The sequence below is a fragment of the Peromyscus californicus genome, unplaced genomic scaffold (assembly GCF_007827085.1).
Source record: "Peromyscus californicus insignis strain IS unplaced genomic scaffold, ASM782708v3 Scaffold_7__1_contigs__length_154581171, whole genome shotgun sequence".
NCBI lineage: Eukaryota > Metazoa > Chordata > Mammalia > Rodentia > Cricetidae > Peromyscus > Peromyscus californicus.
In genome coordinates, this window is record NW_026294595.1 from 129828055 (window position 1) to 129846881 (window position 18827).

The window sequence follows — 18827 nt, forward strand, 5'->3', positions numbered from 1 at the left end:
GCTGTGAATATATGTGGCTCTGATTGGTTGATAAGTAAAATACTGATTGGCCAGTAGCCAAGTAGGAAGTATAGGTGGGATAAACAGACAAGAATTCTGGGAAAAGGAAGGCTGAGGAGGAGATGCCAGCCAGCCAGCCAGCCAGGGAGCAGCATGTAATGGCACACAAGTAAAGCCATGGAAAACGTGGCAACATATAGATTAACAGAAATGGGCTGAGTTTAAGTGTAAGAGCTAGTCAGTGGTAGCCTGAGCTAATGGCCAAGCAGTTTTAATTAATATAAGCTTCTGTGTGTTTACTTGGGGGACTCGAGTGGGAAAGATTTCTCCCCGACCACGGGCCAGGCAGGACACAGAAAAACTTCAGCTACAGACATATTGAGGACAGTCTGGGCTACACAACATATTCTAGGCTGGTCTGTGAACTGCTTTAAGACTGTCTCAAAAGAAAGAGAGAAAAAGAAGAAGGGCACAGGAGAAGGGAAAGGGAGAGAAGGGTAAAGGAAAAAAGAGGGAGAGAGAAAGGCAGTATGTATTTGTCCAATGCAGAAATCTTAAATGATTTATATTATGCATTGGAGTTTCATATGTTAGCTGATTTGTCCCAGCTTGCCCATACAACCCATATCAGTGTTCTTCTGTTTTAAACTATAAATATGTTGATAACATCATACATTTTAATTTAGCATTTACTTTATATTCTGAAATAATTATTTTATGACAACTGTAAAAACTAACAAAGAAACAAATAAGAGAAACACAGGCATCCCAAACTCACAATTGTGCTCTAGTAGAGCTACTTTACCTTCCATACATGGAAATGAAATAAAGCCTAGAACCCATGCAAACATTTTCTAACCTTAGTATCCATTTTCAAATACTAGGATCAGCTGGTGTACATATTCAGAATAACATAGCTTTATTTACTTTTTATTTATTTAGACAGAACCTAGCTGTGTAGCCCAGGCTAGCCTAAAGCTCTTATTCTTCCCACTTCAGCCTTCCAAGTATTAGGGTTACAGGTGTGTGCCACCATGTCTGACTTTGACTAGCACCAGCTACACTAACACACAATGTGATATGGAAAGAGAGAAGCTGACCATGCCAGGGTGGCTTTGCCTTGAGTTCTCCTTGTGGACTTCCCATAAAGTTGTATGAGCTGAGGCAAGACACAATTTATATGAACCAACGATTCTTTAAAGTTATATTATATAATGAGAGGCCTGATCATCAGCTATAGCTAAACAGATTTTCAGGTTCCTTTTAGGTTTTAAAACATTCAAGGACTATAAACAAAAAATTTATTCTTCACCAGTGTGAGTGGGTATGGAACTATGATAAACTTTGTCAAAAAATTATCTCACAGTTTAAAATAAAACTGAAATATACATTTGAGGATTTATAGAAGGAAAAATTCTACTTTTAAAAATATACATAAACAGGGCTGGAGAGATGGCTCAGAGGTTAAGAGCACTGCTTGCTCTTCCAAAGGTCCTGAGTTCAATTCCCAGCAACCACATGGTGGCTCACAACCATCTGTAATGAGATCTGGCGCCCTCTTCTGGCCTGCAGGGATATGTGCAGACAGAACACTGTATACATAATAAATAAATAAATCTTTAAAAAAAACATATACATAAACAATACTGTAAGATTATTTATAATGGTAAGACTCAGAAATATCCACTGAAGTACATAAACAGATTATGCAGTTAATAAAAATTAATCAGATATTATTTTATGATTTGGAAAGAAATGTATGATATCCTAAAAGGAAAAAATTAAAAAAAAAAAAAAAAAAGAAGTTGTAGGCCAGATGGTGGTGGCACATGCCTTTAGTCCCAGCACCCGGGAGGCACATCATATCTCTGAGTTCATGGTCAGCCTGGTCTATAGAGCTAGTTCCAGGATAGCCAGGGCTACACAGAGAAACCCTGTCCCAAAAAAGAGAAGCTTTTAACTCCAGAGCTTTATGTTTTACAGATTTGTCTACTCAAAAAAAACCCCCCTCTCTCTCTCTTCCTCTCTCCCCCTCCCTCCCTTTCTTTCTTGGCAGATACAGAGTTGGGGATATGGCTCAGTTGTTGGGTGCTTGCTATTTCTCCAGTAGACTGGAGTCCAGTTCCTAGCACCCATGTCAGACAGCTCACAACTTCCTATAACTCCAGCTCCAGGGATTCAGTGCACTCTTCTGGTGTCTGCAGACAGACAGGTAAGCAGGCAGGCAGACATACAGAAACAGACACACACACACACACACACACACACACACACACACACACACACACACACACACACACGGAAAGAAAAGCATACATAAGCTATCACAAAATCCTGTGGAAAAAAAAAATGCTTCCCGTTATATTATCATGTGCTGTATGTAACCTCCTCACCCCAGCTCTGCTTTTAGCTATCTCCTGATACTGAAGTTTATCCGTAATAACAGTTTACCAGTTTTGGTTATACTAAACATAACTTTATGTGCAAATATAAATATATATATATGGAAAGTATCAAGTCATACTGAACAAATGACCAAATAAGATGAAAAGTAAGTGAGGCAAGATGAGCTAAATAATGATATATTCTCTCAGATACACATTTCTAAGTAATCACAAAAGAAAAAAAACGCAACTTTATAACATAAAGACCCAGCAATTACCACCTTAGTCCTTCGATCACTCAAATAATAGCAATGTGGCAAACAGGAAGGTATCAGGAGAGTCAAGCATTGCAGGACCAAGTATTAAATAGTATCACATTTTTTTTAAAAATATGGATGAGGGGCTGGAGAGATGGCTCAGCAATTAAGAGTACTTGCTGTTTTTGCCAAGTACTTAGGTTCAGTTCCCAGCACATACATGGTATGGTGGCTCACAACCAACTGTAACTCCAGTTCCAGAGAATTCCATCACCTCTTCTGACCTGAGTATCAGGCACACATATATACATACATGTAGGCAAACACTCATACACACAAAATAAAAATAAACACTTACTTCTGAAAGAAATAAGCAATGAGAAGGTCATGAAAGAACAGAGGAAATTCTTCCTTTTTCCCCTTCAGACAGGGGAAAAAAGGGCTACACAGGCCTGCTCTCTATGTAGCCCTAGCTGGCATGGAACTCACTCTGTAGATCAGGCTAGTTTTGAACTCCAAGACCCACCTGCCTCTGCCTCCCAAGTGCCAGGATTAAAAGTGTGTGCCACTATGCCTGGCTGGGAAATTCTTGAAAGGTGAATTAAGCTCACTTAATTTCACAACAGAAGATGTTCTCTTCAAGGCAAGAAGAAAACTTAGACTGACATGCCACTTTTTTGTTATAGTAAATGAATCCTGATAAACTATTCTTGCACAATGGAGGACCAAAATTTAAGCCTAACAGCCTGACACGTACATTAAGGTTGTTGGAATACTTCATAAAAGACTATGTTGACCCAAACTGTATCAGTCTAATTGAAAAAGCTGTAACTAAAAGAGCTGAAAAACTGAATTCTCTGGAAAATAACATCTTTTTAAAAAGCTAGAAATATGACCTTCCATGGAGAACCATTTCTCTATAATCCCCTAAATGACTATGCAAACCCAAAACATATTCCTAGACACATAAGTAGAAAAGTTCTAATCATCTTACTACTTATAATCTACTGTTATGATCTAATCACTAAGATTAGTGTCTGTTACTGGACCATCTGCTGAAATTTAGGTTTGTACCATACTTTGATGGCACAAATCACAGTTTTAGAGGAAACCCATTTAAAAAAAAAAGTGCTAATACATAATGGTTGTCCTCCTTAAGGTTCAAATGCTCACTTATTGGTATAGAATTTCCTCAGTACATTGCTTCTTTGTCTGACCAAGTTGTAAAACCCCTTTTCAGCCTGGCACATTAGGTAACAGTACTGAGCCCAGGCTTGTGAGGAGGCTATTTCTTCCCACAAAGTTAAGTATGTGAGCTTCTTGTTGAACATAAATATGCGGCCTTACTTTGGTGCTTATACCTCATTTGGTATATATTAATAATAGCTGTTGTTATCAATTTCCTTTGGATGCCTTTCAAGAAATTGCCCTAGATGAAAATAAAGGATAACAATTTTGTTATGATTGTCCAGGAACTGAAAGATCAGCAACATGCCCATGTTTTCATGATCTGCCAAAATCTTTTCTATGTGGAATCTGATGTCTTTCCAGTGTTGCCCTGGCTGTATTAGTAAGATCCCAATTTATTTAGGCATTTGATTCTAGCACGTAATATACAATGCATGCATTAAAAAAGAGATTTACAACTGGACGTGTTGCTGCACACTTTTAATCCCAGCACTCGGGAGGCAGAGGCAGGTGGATCACTGTGAGTTCAAGGCCAGCCTGGTCTACAAAGTGAGTTCCAGGACAGCCAGAGCTACACAAAGAAACCCTCTCTCAAAAGACAAAAAACAAAACAGAACAAAAACCAAAAAGATATTTACAACTGTAAGCAATTTTTTTTGTTTGTTTTTGTTTTTTTCTGAGACAGGGTTTCTCTGTGTAGCTTTGTGCCTTTCCTGGAACTCACTCTGTACCCCAGGCTGGCCTCGAACTCACAGAGATCCACCTGCCTCTGCTTCCCAAGTGCTGGGATTAAAGGCGTGCACCACCACCGCCTGGTCTAGCAATTTTTTTAATTTTATTTATCCCATTTGTGGGCATACATACAAAAACGGGAGTCAAACGCAGCTTCTTGGTAACCGCCTTTTCTTTGGTGGGCTCAATGCTAGCGGCAAACACAGGTGTGGCTCTTTTAAGGGGCCCTGCTACCGAACACTTAAATGGGGTTTATGAGCAGCAGGTGGCATACTACTCGGTGGCAGTGTGTATCCAAAAGCTTCCCAGAGGTGGGGCAGTAAATGCGGCCCCCTGGCACCTCCGCCTTGAGGCTAAGATCTCAGGGAACTAAGGGAGGAGGAGCCAGCCGCCAACCGCTATGCACTAGCACCATTTACCAAGCTGAGCAGTGCCAGGGCCAGACAGCAGTTTAATATTCATCTCATGTGATCAAAAAACAATACAGATGCTCAGTAAAGACAGATCCAGACAAATAAAACCTCTAAGCGGATTGCAGTGTGTTTAAAAATATACACAGGCTTGGGAGAAGAAAGAAAAAGTCATAGGTTAAAAAAAGTTTAAAAATAATAGTCCTTAAAGTAAAATAAAGAAACAATAAGCATGTAAAGATGGAAAATACACAGAGAGTCTGAATCCTGTATGTTATTGTGTTACCTTTAAATTTTTTGATTGTTGATGAAAGAGCTTCTACGAGACATTAGATTATGAAAGTTGCTAGATTAAACCAACCTATGTATTTTTAAAAACATCTTGACTTCAAAGTGGAAGTCAAAAGGTGTGTTGCTTTGGGAGAGAGGTTATGATTTTATTTCCACAGGAAATGAGAGGCTGTGGATTCATTCCAGGTTGATACAGATCAGGTTTGATTAGGGAAGATGCCCTGAAAACCCAGGCTACTGACATAAAGAAATAAACGTAGAAAAACTACAAAACACATAACATATATTTTATCTGTGAGTTCAAGCACATAACAAATATTTTATCTGTGAGTTCAAAGCCAGCCTGGTCTACAGAGCGAGTTCCAGGACAGACTCCAAAGCTACACAGAGAAACCCTGTTTCGAAAAAATCAAAACAACAACAACAACAACAAAGCAAAACTATGTGTTTGCAATAAACACAATTTTTAAAAATTTCATGGGGATAATTGTTCTTAAACACAAAATCAAGAAAAATTGCTTTGACACAACTAAGGAAAAGCACCTGAAGACCATTACTGATCATAATTTGAATGAGTATTCACAATTTGAATACAGTCCTATTGTGGACAAAGCCAGTAAGTTTTCATGAAAGAGAAAAGCAGCTAGTAGATGACTCAGTCAGTAAAGTGCTTTCTGTTCAGTTTAAGGACTGAAGTTGGATCTCTAGGACCCTTGTAAAAAGTCTGGTATAAGGGATGGAGAAATGGCTTATGGTTAAAGAGCACTTGTTTCTCTTGCAGAGGAACCAGGTTCAGTTTCCAACACCCACACAGTGGCTCACAACCATCTGTAACTCCAGTTCCAGATGATCTAATGCTTTCTTCCGACCTGCAAAGGCACCAGGCAGGCAAAATACTCATGCACATAAAAACAAAAATAAAACCATGAGCACACACCTACTGTGGTTTGAACAAGATTGTCTCTCACAAGTCTCATCAGACACTGAACTGGTCCTCAGTTGGGGGCTGTTTGAGGAGGGTTAGGAGGTATGGCTTTGATGAAGGAAGTATGTCACTGGGGGCAGGCTTTGAGGTTTCAAAAAACTCATACCATTTAGAGCTTGTTTCCTTTGCCTCCTACTTCGCGTTCAAGATGTGAGACTCTCAGCTGTTCCTGCTGCGATGCCTTTGCTCTGATAACACGGACTCTAACCCTCTGGAACCCTAAGCTCAATTAAATGCTTTCTTTTACAAATTGCCTTGGCCATGGTGAAATTAGAATAACAGAAAAGTAATACACCTATAACCCCAGTGCTATGAGGGAGAAAGAAAAGGATTCCCTGGGGTTCACAGCCAATCTGTGAGCTTCACATTAGATTAGAGACCCTGTCTCAAAATAGTAGTAGTAGTAAAAGTGGAGAGCAATCAAAGACGACACCCAATTTGACCTCTGGCCTCCACATTGGCACATACACTTGCATGTACTACATATGCATTTACACGCTCATGAGCACATACATGGCACACACAAGCATTCATGCATGTGCATACACATACATACACACACACACACACACACACTCACACACAGAGAGGGGGATCTATCATTACCTTGAATAGTACACAGCCTTTTTTACATGTTTCCATTAGTCAGATATATTTTTCAAATTTATGTGTTTGAGTGTTTTACCTACATGTTATTTATGTGTAGGATGTGTGTGCCTGATGCCAATGGAGAGAGAAGAGGCTATCAGAGTTCCTGAAACTGGAGTTATGAACAGTTGTGAGCTGCTATATGGATACTTGGAATTGAACCTAGGTCCTCTGCAAGAGCAGCAAGAGAGCTCTTAAAACCACCAAGCAAGCCATCGCTCTAGCTCCCATCAGTCAGAGCTTTTAAAAAATATGGAAAAGCTGAACAGGTTTAGAGAAAAAACAAGAAATAAAGGACAGCAAAGAGAAGTTTGAAGAAAAGTTTGTAAGAAAATGAAAGCAGTATGATTATCAAAAAAGCTACTTGCCAGTGCCCACAGATGACTGACCAAGAAGAAAGGCTTCATAAAATCCTCAAGGCTTACTGGGCTATAGTTTGTTGGGCACTAGATGTAGCACGAATCTTAAAAGGTCTTATTAATAAAAACAAACCTGGAGCCGGATATTGGGGTGAACGCTGAAAGATCAGAGACAGAACACGCCACAGCTAACCTCACCTCGCCAACTTCTCAGCCAATCTTGTTTCCTCAACTGGAAGCCTCTGTGTCTTCATCCAAATGGATTTCAGCTGAACTATTGCTAAAAGCCTAAAAGCTTAACAAGACTCTAGTTCCTGGTCCTCATGCCTTACATACCTTTCTACTTCCTGCCATCACAACCTGGGATTGAAAGTATGTGTCACCATGCCTGGCTGTGTGGCTTTGAACACACAGAGATCCAGACGGATCTCTGCCTCCTACATCTAGGATTAAAGGCGTGTGCTACCACTGCCTAACCTCTATGTTTAATATAGTGACTATTCTGTTCTCTGACCCCCAGATCAGTTTATTGGGGTGCACAATATATCAACCACATTTGTTCTTCATAAGGGCTTCTTCTTGACTGTCCTAATGAAGAATTCCTGGCATGAGCAAATGATGGATGTGTTAAATCACTGACCCTCTATTTTAGTTCAGGGTGTTTACTTATCCATGATCTCCTGATAACTGCCCCTAAAACTTGAATCAGTTACCCAAAACTTGAATCATCGCCCACTATTTAAAAATTCTGCAGTGACATCCTGCTCCCAAACACTGTCCAGCCACCAAAGCCACCAACATGGAAATGTCCTAGACCTGGTGCCCATGCCACCAACAAATTGCTCTGGCTTCATCTCTCCACAACGCAACGTACCAGGGATCAAACACCTCACCATTCAATTACCTAAACACGCTTTAACCTTTTTATGTCCAGCATTCCCTTGATTACACCTCCCCACTTCTCCCAATCTTACTCTTTATTAATTTATTTAGTAAATTTTTTGATTGTGTATATGTGTTCATGATGTGTGTGGGACATAAGTGTCATGGTGTGAATGTGGAGGTCAGAGGACAATTCTGTGGAAAGCAGAAAGCACCTTTCCCTACTGAGCTGTCTTGCTGGCCTACTTAGTAAATGTTAATGTACTAGCTCTGTGCCATCTCAAGTGCTACCTATTAAGAGATGAATTGTGTCCTCCGATCTGTTTAAGCCTTTATTTCAGAAAGGGACTTCATTCGGAATAGGAAACTAGTTAAGATGAGGTGGTATCAGAGAAGGCTCTTAATCCAATGACTATTATCTTTCTAAGAAGGACATTTGGACATAGAGACACTGGGCTAGCTCCACGTGACAACGAAGGAAGAGACTAGAATGATCTGGGGCAAAGAAGCACTGAAAACTGACTCAAGCTGTGCAGGGCGGCACAGGTCTCACACTGATGGGAGCTGTGCAGGGAAGCACAGGTCTCTAACTGATGGGAGCTGTGCAGGGCGGCACAGGTCTCCAGTCCTGGCGTTCCGAGGCTAAAGCAGAAAGATAGAAGGAGTTTACCCAAGTCTGAGGAACTATGAACTTGCTGGCACCCTGAGTTCAGAGTCTGGCCTAGGTTTGGGCCTCCGAAACTGGAAGAGAATAAACTTCAGCTGTTTAGGTCACCTGAGTTTGCTTCTCTGTAACTGAATCCCAAGAAAACCAATCTGCCACCTTCTCCACAAAGCCTTCTCTTAACTTTCCAAGAAGTAATCTATTTTCCCAATTCCCACAGCACTGTGCTGTTCTGTATCCAGAGACGGTCTTGTGATGTAGTCCAGCTGAACTGGAACTCACTATGTGGCCTACAATAGCTTCAAACTTGTAGTCAGTCCTTCCTTCTCCTGCCTTAGTCTACTGAGTGCTGTGACTCTTTCCCTCCTTTATGTTCACAGGACCTTTCTAGATGAACTGTTTCTGAAAAGCAGAAACTATTGATGGCCCTCTGTACCTGAGGGTACTGCATTAAAACGTAGAACATTACATCTGCACTGATTTTTTCTTTTTATAACTCTCTAAACAATATAACTAATTACATAGTATTCATACTGTATTAGGCATTATAAATAATCTAGAGATAATTCCAAGAATACAGGAGGATATAGAGGTTAAAAGCAAATAGGACAGCATTTTTATAGGGGACTTGAGCATCTCTGAGTTTTGGTATCCAAAAGGATCTGAAATAAATCCTCCATGGAAACTGAAGCCCAAACATACTCATACCCTGGTCATGGCTCTCAACACCTGGCATGCATTCAATATATACTGACTACCATTCACATTCCCCACCCCCAACACACTTATTTTCATCTGAATAGTTCTGAATGCATCATCTCCACATATGCTGACAAGTTAAACACAACACAAAAATTTTCTACTGAAAATTCTTATTTTTTGTTTTCCTGGTGCTGGGTATCCAAGCCAGACCCTTGAACATTCACAACAACCACTCTACCACTGAGCTACATATCCAGTCCAATGACACTATTTCTTACGAAACATTCCTAGATTCATAGCTACTTGTTATGTCAATACACATAATATTGACATGTACACATATTGTTCTTAGCTAATGTCCACAATGGAAAAAGATGTTTAAAAATATCTTACTTGGGAACTACTTGATTTGCCTTACTCTCTTCTCACCATCTAGGCCAGGCTTGGGAGGAAATAGAAATCCTCCTGCCTCAGGCTCCTGAGTGTTAGGATTACAGGCATGTGCCATGGTACCTAGTCTTGATTTTTCTCTTAGTCTAGTAAAATGCAGTTTACCTAGAAATCTTCCCCGCTTTGCTGACATTTGGTGGGTAACGATGGTACTTTTTAATTTCTCCAACTGTTTAAATTCTTTAAGTCTATATTTTATAGACACAGAGTTACTTTCATAAAACATTAAATAAATATGGAAAAGGAGATGGTGAGATGCTTAATAGGTAAAGGCAATTGTTGCCAAGCCCAACAACTTAAGTTCAACCCCTGGGAGCCTCACGGTAAGAGAAAACAGACTCCCACAAGTTGTCCTTTGACCTCTACATGCACACACACACACACACACACACACACACACACACACACCAAAATTAATAAATAAATGTAATTTTAAAAAATTAATAATATAGGAAGGGACTTAATCTAATGAATAATTTCCCAACTAGTTATCTGATTCACAAATTCACCACTATTTCTTCCCATGAGATCTCTGTTTGATGTTTAAAAAATGTAAATAAATGGGCAGTGTGGGATAAATATTCAACAGGTTTAGTACTACTAAAGGAGACTGCTAATGAGAACTTGTTGCCTTTTTGTGTGCATACTGGGGATGCTGATGTTAGACATTGATATATACAGAACATAAATACCTATTTATAGTGTAAGTGCCCTTCAAATTTGGTGATCACTAGTATTAGTAACTGACACAGTCTAATATTATTGGCTGATCATTATCCTAAATGATACAGAACAGAAAATCTCTCACAATTATGTGTTCTAGTTTGTATATAAAATACAGCATATCAAGCTGTATGGCTGCCATTTATCCTTCCACCAATAAGGCTTATTCTCTTTATGTACTTATCCATCTATGGCTGTAGACATTTATTAAATATTTCACTAGTTATTATGTGTGTGTGTGTGTGTGTGTGTGTGTGTGTGTCTGTCTGTCTGTCTGTCTGTCTGTCTGAGGAGCACAAAGGGCTGTCAGATCTCCTGGAAATGGAGTTACAGGTAGTTGTGAGCTGCCTACTGTGGGTGCTGGAAATCAAACTCAGATCCTTTGCAAGAACAATATACATTCTTCCTTGCTGAGACATTGTCCCAGGCCTAGAAATTAATTAATTTTAACTAACTCAGCAAATATTTGTTGAGCTCCTAGGCACCCACAATATGTATTTTTTAGAATAAATTAAAGTAGAAAAAGATCAAATATTTAAAAGATAAATATGCTAGATTATACAGTAGGTAGAATTTGGAGTCAATGGCAAGGAAGAGGAGAATATAGGGGCAACCCTGGCCCAACCCTCAAGAAGCACCCAATCTACTGAGCAGGGAGGGAATACATCAGCTCCATTGCTTCCCACTCTTCCTGTGTTGATCCAGTATTTCATAAAAGGGCTTCTTTTCCTAACAGACAGCTTTCATTACAACACTAGAAACTTTTGATGACTTCCTACTGTTTAGTCAATCAAGTCAAACTCTCCAGCCTAAAACAAGAAGAAATAGAACATTCAAAGTCTTCCACAAACCAGGTGTGTGGCATGAACCTGTAATCCCAGCACTCTGGAAAGAAAGCAGGAGTATCTCAAATTCAACACTAACCTGGGCTCCATGGAGAGAAGCTGTCTTAAAACAAAGCAAAACAACAACAACAACAACCACAACCAAAAAAGCCAACCATGATCCGTTAGCAAATGCACAAATTAGGAAGAAAGGCTTTGCAACTAGACTGCCTGAATGCCAATTTATTATCAATTGTTACCTACATTTCTTGCTTAGTCTATAAAAAGGAACTTTAAAAACCAGAGGCTTCTTCACTAGGTTATTATGAAGATCAAATAAAATATAACTTGTGAAATGCTCAGCACCTATTTAGCAAATCGTAGGCATGCAAAATATGAGCCCTACCACTCCTTTTAAAAGTTTTTATCTATCATTGTTGCTGCCATTCAATCTTCGTTTCAAGCCTTATCTCCAAAAACACTGTGTAACAACCTGTTTCCCAGGCAAATTGAACTCTTCTCTCTCTCTGTGTGTGTGTGTGTGTGTGTGTGTGTGTGTGTGTGTGTGTGTATGTCAGAGGACAACTTTGTTAAGTCAGTTTTCCCCTACTTTAAGGTGGCTTCTGGCGATCAAACTCAGGCAAGTGCCTTTATCTGCTAAGCTGTCTCACAAGTCCTGAACTAGACTCTTACCATCCCCTAAGCACACACCACTATACTCATGATTCATCAGTCTGTAAAATAGTGTATCATCTTCAAGTATTAAGATTCTCACCATTCTTGAGGCTCTAGCTCAGCTCCACAACACATTACAGACACTCATCACACAAATTCTGCTATATTCATCTTGGTATCCTGTAGACTCTGCAGTGTGAGTTCTAGCCAGTTTGTGGCATACATGATAGTTCTTAATAAAACAAATGTTCAAAGAATGAATTCCTGCTTCCTCTCTCTTGTGGAACTGTTAAGACAGCAGCTCCATATCACAAGTATAAAGACTCTTTTGCAATATTTTGTAAAGCTGGCTAGCAAGTTGTCTATCACCACTGTGGTAATTTCTAATGTAGCGCAGTACCCAAAGCACAGTAGATGCCTAAATATCCAGGGAGTTGAAATGAATTTCACTTTATCTTACAAATTAAATTCTCATTTTATTCACTGTGTTCAAGTACAGCTCAGCTTTTTAAATATATTTTAGTATTTAACCTGCCCATAAACCCATGTCTATTTTCAGTCATTCCAACCTTATCCCATTTGCTATTTCTTGGTTAGAAGAGACAATACTCAAAATTCCAAAAAAAGAAAGAATCAGAAACTCAAATGTCTACAGAACCATAAAACGAAGTAAGAGCACTGCAGAGCACGAAGAACTAGAAAATACATCTGCCTACAAATTTTGCTGAGTTTTTCTATGAAAGAATAGGAGCTTGGTGTTGACAGATCTTCCAACTTTTCAAGACAAGTCAGAAATTCAGAAGTTTGTGTAAAATTTTAAAGACACGACCAAGAAATTCCTTCCAGTCATCTCCACCTAGTCCTCAATCATTCTGAATTAACCTGAGAGCCAAACATATGTAACTATTTAACTATGATGAGTCCCTACTCTGTGCCAGGTGCTGGAGAATGAGACATGAACAGTAGCTATAAATAGCAGCTAACATTTATTGAACATTTTGTAGGTGCTAGGCACTGTTCTATGTTACAGGAATTAATATAACCCTTTTAACAACTCTACTAAGCAAGTACTATTATCTTTATTTTAAAGATGAAAAAGCTAAGGCACAAACGTTATATAAATCTGTTCCAGGTCATGCAATTAGTAAACAGCAAAGCTGAAATTAGGACCTCAGATTCCACCAAAAAGCTTACAATTTGAAAGCAAGTGCTATTCAGTATTTGGTATTGAGATCACTGATTATACATAGATGAAATAATGAAACTGCACCTATCCTCATCCCACACACAAAGTGGATCAGAGATCTAAAAATTAAAGGCAAAACAGTTGAAATTCTAGAAGATAATGTACACAGTAACTTAAAAATCTTGGGGGAGGAAAAGACTGATAAAATTGACAGTAAAATTCCAAACTTTTAGCAACCTTAAACAGATTTATTTTAACTTATTTATTTAAATACTTATATTTTATGTGTATGAGTGCTTTGCCTAAATGAATGTATGTGTACCACATGTATGCAGTATCCATGGAGACCAGAAGAGGGCATTGGATCCCCTGAAATTAGACTGCTGCAAATTGCAAAGTAGGCGTGGGAAACTGAACCTGGGTCATGTATAAGAGCACTGAGCGCTCTTAACCCCTGAGCCACCCCCTCCAGCACCCTCCCACTTTTTTTTTTTTTTTTCATCGCTAAGGTTCAAGTCCAAGGCACTGAGCATGCCAGGCAAATTCTGTCATTCAGCTATGAATTTTCAACTTTCAGAGTTTTAAAATATATAACAAACTGGGAAATGACATCTATAATGCATATATACAATGGTTAATAATTAGAATATGTAAAGGAACACTTAAAAAATAATACAATAGGAAAATATATAATCTAACAGAAAAAGCCCCAGCTGGGTGTAAATTGTGTAAACCTAACACTATCACAGTAACCCACTCAGCAGACTCCAGAACAGTCAATTTGCTGCTATCACTGAACAATAAAAAATATTCAGGGGTCTATGTCATATTGCAGGTACACTGAGCAGGGAGGGGAATCCAGCCAGAAAAGCAAAAGCAAGATGGCAATTCTCCACAGTATAGAAACTGGATGGCAAAGTAGAAGTTGAACATCTAACACATCAAAAGTAAATCAAGGGTTAACAAACATTTGTAAAAGGGTATTTTCAACTGTGTGAGCTGATCTAAATTCTCTGGCCCGACTGCTCAATTCTGGAACACTCAGAGCCATAGACCTACATAAATGAGTGTGGTTGTACTCCAATGCAACATTCTTTACAAAACAGGTGGTTGACAAGCTCCGACCTACGATCTAGTTGGTGAATCTTAATGTAGGAAGCTGTAATTCCTACACTCTAGGAATACTTTCTGTATCTTATCCTACTTTTTATGTCAGCTGACACCTCGAATTTTTCTAAGCAAAAACTATACTATACTGAACAGCTTTGAAATGGTAAAAAACAAAAACAAAAAAAAAAACTTTCTAACTTATTATCTGTGACAATTTTCCATTCATCTTTATTTCACTGAAAAAAATGTTTTTTGACAATCATCATCCAAACTAAAGTTTAAAAATACTACCTTATCACTCACAGTATCAGTTATCAACACCTGGAATGTCTAACTCTACTCAATGTCCACTCTCTGAACCTTAATTTAGGTCATTATTTCTTTACTTTCTCTTCAATCTATCCTCAATAACTCGAAAGAACATCTATTGTGCTGGGAAGCTAGCTCGGTCCTTAAAGTTCTTGTCTTCCAGGCATGAGGACCTAAGCTCCATCCCAGGAATCAATTAAAACAAAATAAAACAAACAAGCAACAAGAAAACAGGCACAGTGGCACATACTTTCAATCCCAGTGCTGAAGAGGCAGTGACAGACAGAATCCTGAGGTTTGCTGGGCAGCTAGCCAACCCTACTTGGCAAATTCCAGGCCATCAAGAGACCCAGCTGATGGATGGATGGATGGATGGATGGACGGACGGACGGACGGATGGACGAATAGACGGACAGACAGGTGTGTGGGTGGGTGGGTGGATGATAGATATAAATGTATGCCAAGTTAAACAGTGTCTGAGAAATGATAATGGAGATTGAACTCTGGGTTCTATACGTATGAGCACACACACACACAGAACATCCATTCTTCTTTTAAAAAGTAAACCTTATCATATATTCCTCCTTTTGAAAGTCTTGTCTCCTCCTCACCTGAGGAGGACTCAGGCTAAACTCCTCAGTCAAGTCTTTAATAGCCTCCGACCTTCCTCATCTTGTCTCTGAGCACACTTGCACATATACTGTGCTCCACCTTATTCAAGGTACGCGTCTTTGAAATTAAAGTTATCAGATCCATCACTTGTGCTGGTAACGGAGTATATACAAGGCTTGGAGGATGGCTCAGGTGGTAAAGTGCTTGTCCACAGGGGCATACAGACCTGAGTTCGGAACTCTAGTCCTTACATAAAGGTAGGTTCGGTGCACATCTGTAACCCCATTGCTGGAGGGTAAAGACTGGCAGATCCTGAAGCTCCTTGGCTAGTCAGTCTAGCTGAATCAATAAGCTCCAGGTTTAGTGGAAGGCCCTGTCTCAAAAAACAAAATGGTTGGGATGGTAAAATGGCTCAGGGGGTAAAGGCACTGCTGTCACATAAGTGGAAAAAGAGAAGTGATCCCCACAAGTCCTCAGATTTCCACACACAGGGCCCCACACTCACACACATACACAAATAACCAAAGAACAGAGAATAAAACGTCAAGGTAAAAAAATAATAGGGTAGCGAAGCAATCAAGAAAGACACCCAAACTCAACCTCTGGTCTCCACAGGCATATACACATACTCGATTAAGGACTGCACATGCACACACGCACAGTGCCAAGGGGATAGTCAGTGTTACAGTGTTTATCTAGCTGAGCAAGGTCCTGACTTCAGTCCCTACCACCACATTCCCAAATAGGTAAGTACACAGATACATCAGCATAAACGATTTTTATACTTAGTAACTATTTTTAATGTAATTGGTTTTCTTTGTAATCGATGTAGTTTATTTTATACAATTAAAAATACTATTTTGAGAGATCCATGCTACAAGGGCCATGGCACACATAAGATCCACCTCTCTGCATTAGAAAGACTCAGAAAACATACATGAATATACATGTGGTGTTGAAAATCCTTACAAATTCTTTTAATTAAAAGTCCCTCCCCATCCCTTTTGTGCTGGGAATAAAACTAAGCACCTTATGTTGCATCCTCGGCAGATACTCTACCATCTAACTACAATGCCAACCCCTGAAAGTTTTTTTCTCCTCTTGAGACAGGGCTTTTACTCTACAGCCCTGGCTCGATTCAATTTTTAAGCTCTCCTGCCTCAAGTCTCCTGTGTCCTGAGATTATAGGTGTGAACTACCATGCCTAGTTTCTAAGGTTTGTTTGGTTGGTTTCTTTAAACTATGTGGAGTCCTGCATTGTCTGTCATTCCTTGGTATATCCATGGACAATGGATTCTCAGGACCTCCTAGGATATCAAAATCATTATATAAAGTGGTATAGTACTTGCATATCCCCTATACCTATAATACCCAATATAATGTAAATGTCATGTAAACAGATGTTAAGCTGTCTAGTTTAGGGAATAATAATAAGAAAAAATAATAGTGACAAGAAAAAAACCTGTATGTTTAGCACAATACAATTTTTTTAAATGAATGCTTCCAATCCTTGATTGGTTGAAGCTGTAGATGCGAAACTCAGGGACATTAAAAATCAACTATGTATCACTGGCTGATTTATCTCACAGTCCATTTGAACTCGAGATTCCCTATTATAACAGAACTTCAATTAAAGTGACATGATAGGGACCCTACGTCTCTATCATCACTCTTTTTTCCTTTCAGGTTTCTTTGTGTTCTTTTGCTGTGCAATAAACACCTAAAAGGGGGGGGAGCATCTTTTTAAACTCTAGAAACGTTTTTTCTTAATGCTTTTTTTTTTGGTACCAATGGAGATCTAGAAAATATCTAATAACTGATTATACTTTTTTTTTATATCCCGCTCAGCCTCTGTACTGACAAACTTGTTCAAACAAAAATTATTGACTCTCTAGTATATGGTGCTGTCTGACTTAGCAAACCCCTTTAATGTGTTGAATGAGGAAGCAGTAGGCCATATCCAGGAGCCCCTGTCACCAACTCCTACTATCTTGGGAAATCAACGATCTTTCTATGTCTCAGGCTAAAATCATAACTTGATCTGAAACCATGACATGATCTCTAAAGCCACCGTAGTTTTTACAGACTCGTTCTTCACCCTTCTAACTAGTTTCAACAAGACCTTTCAGATGACCTCCCCAGGTGACCCTGCTCTTTAAGTAGCGGCTGTCCCCTTCCAGGAAACACACTTTGGGTCACCGCCCCCAAACAGCCGGGTCCCTCCTTTTAAAGACAACTACTTAAGTTGATGGAGGTTCTCTCCATTCCCAACCACTTCCACTCTGTACCTTCTGCTGTCCAGCTCCTACATCCAACCCCGGCCACCCTTTCTTTCCTCATCAAGCTTTTTCCCTTTTCCTGTCGCTGCCTCCAACGGGACTAGAGGCTCCTAGGTCCTGAGACCCTTGGGAGTCATAACGACTGGCCATTCAGCGCCAGGACCTTTCCAGTCTGATTCCCGCGTCAGTACCCCCCACTCGGATACCCGCGTTCGCAACCCCCATTTCCAAGCAATCGCCTCCTGTGCATGCAAAAACTACTCCAGCCCTGACAGCCGGGACTTGGCCCCCAAGCCGCCTCCCCTACCCCCGGGTGCTACTCCGGGGCTCGGAACACTGCGCACGGCCTAACCCAACTCCACGGCCCGCCACCCCCTCAGCCCACCAGCCCCAACGCCGGCCCCGTTCGCTCCGGGGGGTCTTTTCTCCGCGCCCCCAGCCCCGACCTCACGCCCCGCCGGTCACCGGCTCCAGGGCCGCAGCGCCACCCCGCGCAACCCCCGGCCGCCCTGCACTCCCGCAGAGCCCCGACCCCGCACCCTCCCCACCGCCGCCCCGCCGCTCCCGCCCGCGCCCCGCCCGCAGGCCCCGGGCCCGCTCCCCAACATGGCGACGGGGACACGAGCGCGGCGGCGGGTGGGGCGGCTGCGGGCCCGGGCCGCACTCGGGCCGAGCTGCACGGCCGCCCGGCGCCATCTTCGCGCGCCAGGCCCGGGCGGCGCCTCCTCCCCACGGAGCTAGCCGGGCCCGGCCCGGGACGCTCAGCAGGCCCACCCCTTACGGGCCAGCGTCGCCGTCGCCTCACCTGAGCGCGGCCCCGGCCCTCCCGGGCGGGCCTCGCAGCGCCGGCCCGGGCCGTGCGTGCCCGGCGCCCTCGGCGCGTCCGTCCACCCGTCCTCGCGTGCGCCCGTCCGTCCGGCCGTCGGCGCCCGGCCGCCCGCAGCCCGACCCGGCAGGGCCTCAGGGAACCGGTGGGGAGGGGGGGGGATGGGCCGGACCGGGCCGGGGAGGGAGGGGGAGGGAAAGGAGAGAGGGAGGGAGCGCGGCGGGGGCGGGGCGGGCCCGAGGGGCGGGGCCCCGTCCACGTGACCGGGCGTCCCCTGGCGCGCAAGGTGGAGCGCGCGAGCTGGAAGAGCTGGCGTGCGAGCGTGCGAGCG

General features: G+C 41.5%; 1 protein-coding gene across 6 annotated transcripts in view; it reads right to left on the reverse strand.

Moving 5' to 3' along the window:
* Window positions 1-18577, reverse strand: part of Ncoa6 (nuclear receptor coactivator 6) — an 86390-nt gene extending 67813 nt beyond the window's left edge. For 4 of the 6 annotated variants that reach the window (XM_052725664.1, XM_052725663.1, XM_052725661.1 and 1 more), the window contains exon 1: window positions 15618-18014. The gene's annotated coding sequence lies outside the window, so the exon portion shown is untranslated. Of the gene's footprint in view, window positions 1-15617; window positions 18015-18475 lie in introns of those variants that run through there. The other 2 variants (XM_052725660.1, XM_052725659.1) reach the window with 2 other exon arrangements.
* Between the last annotated feature and the right edge of the window lie 250 nt (window positions 18578-18827).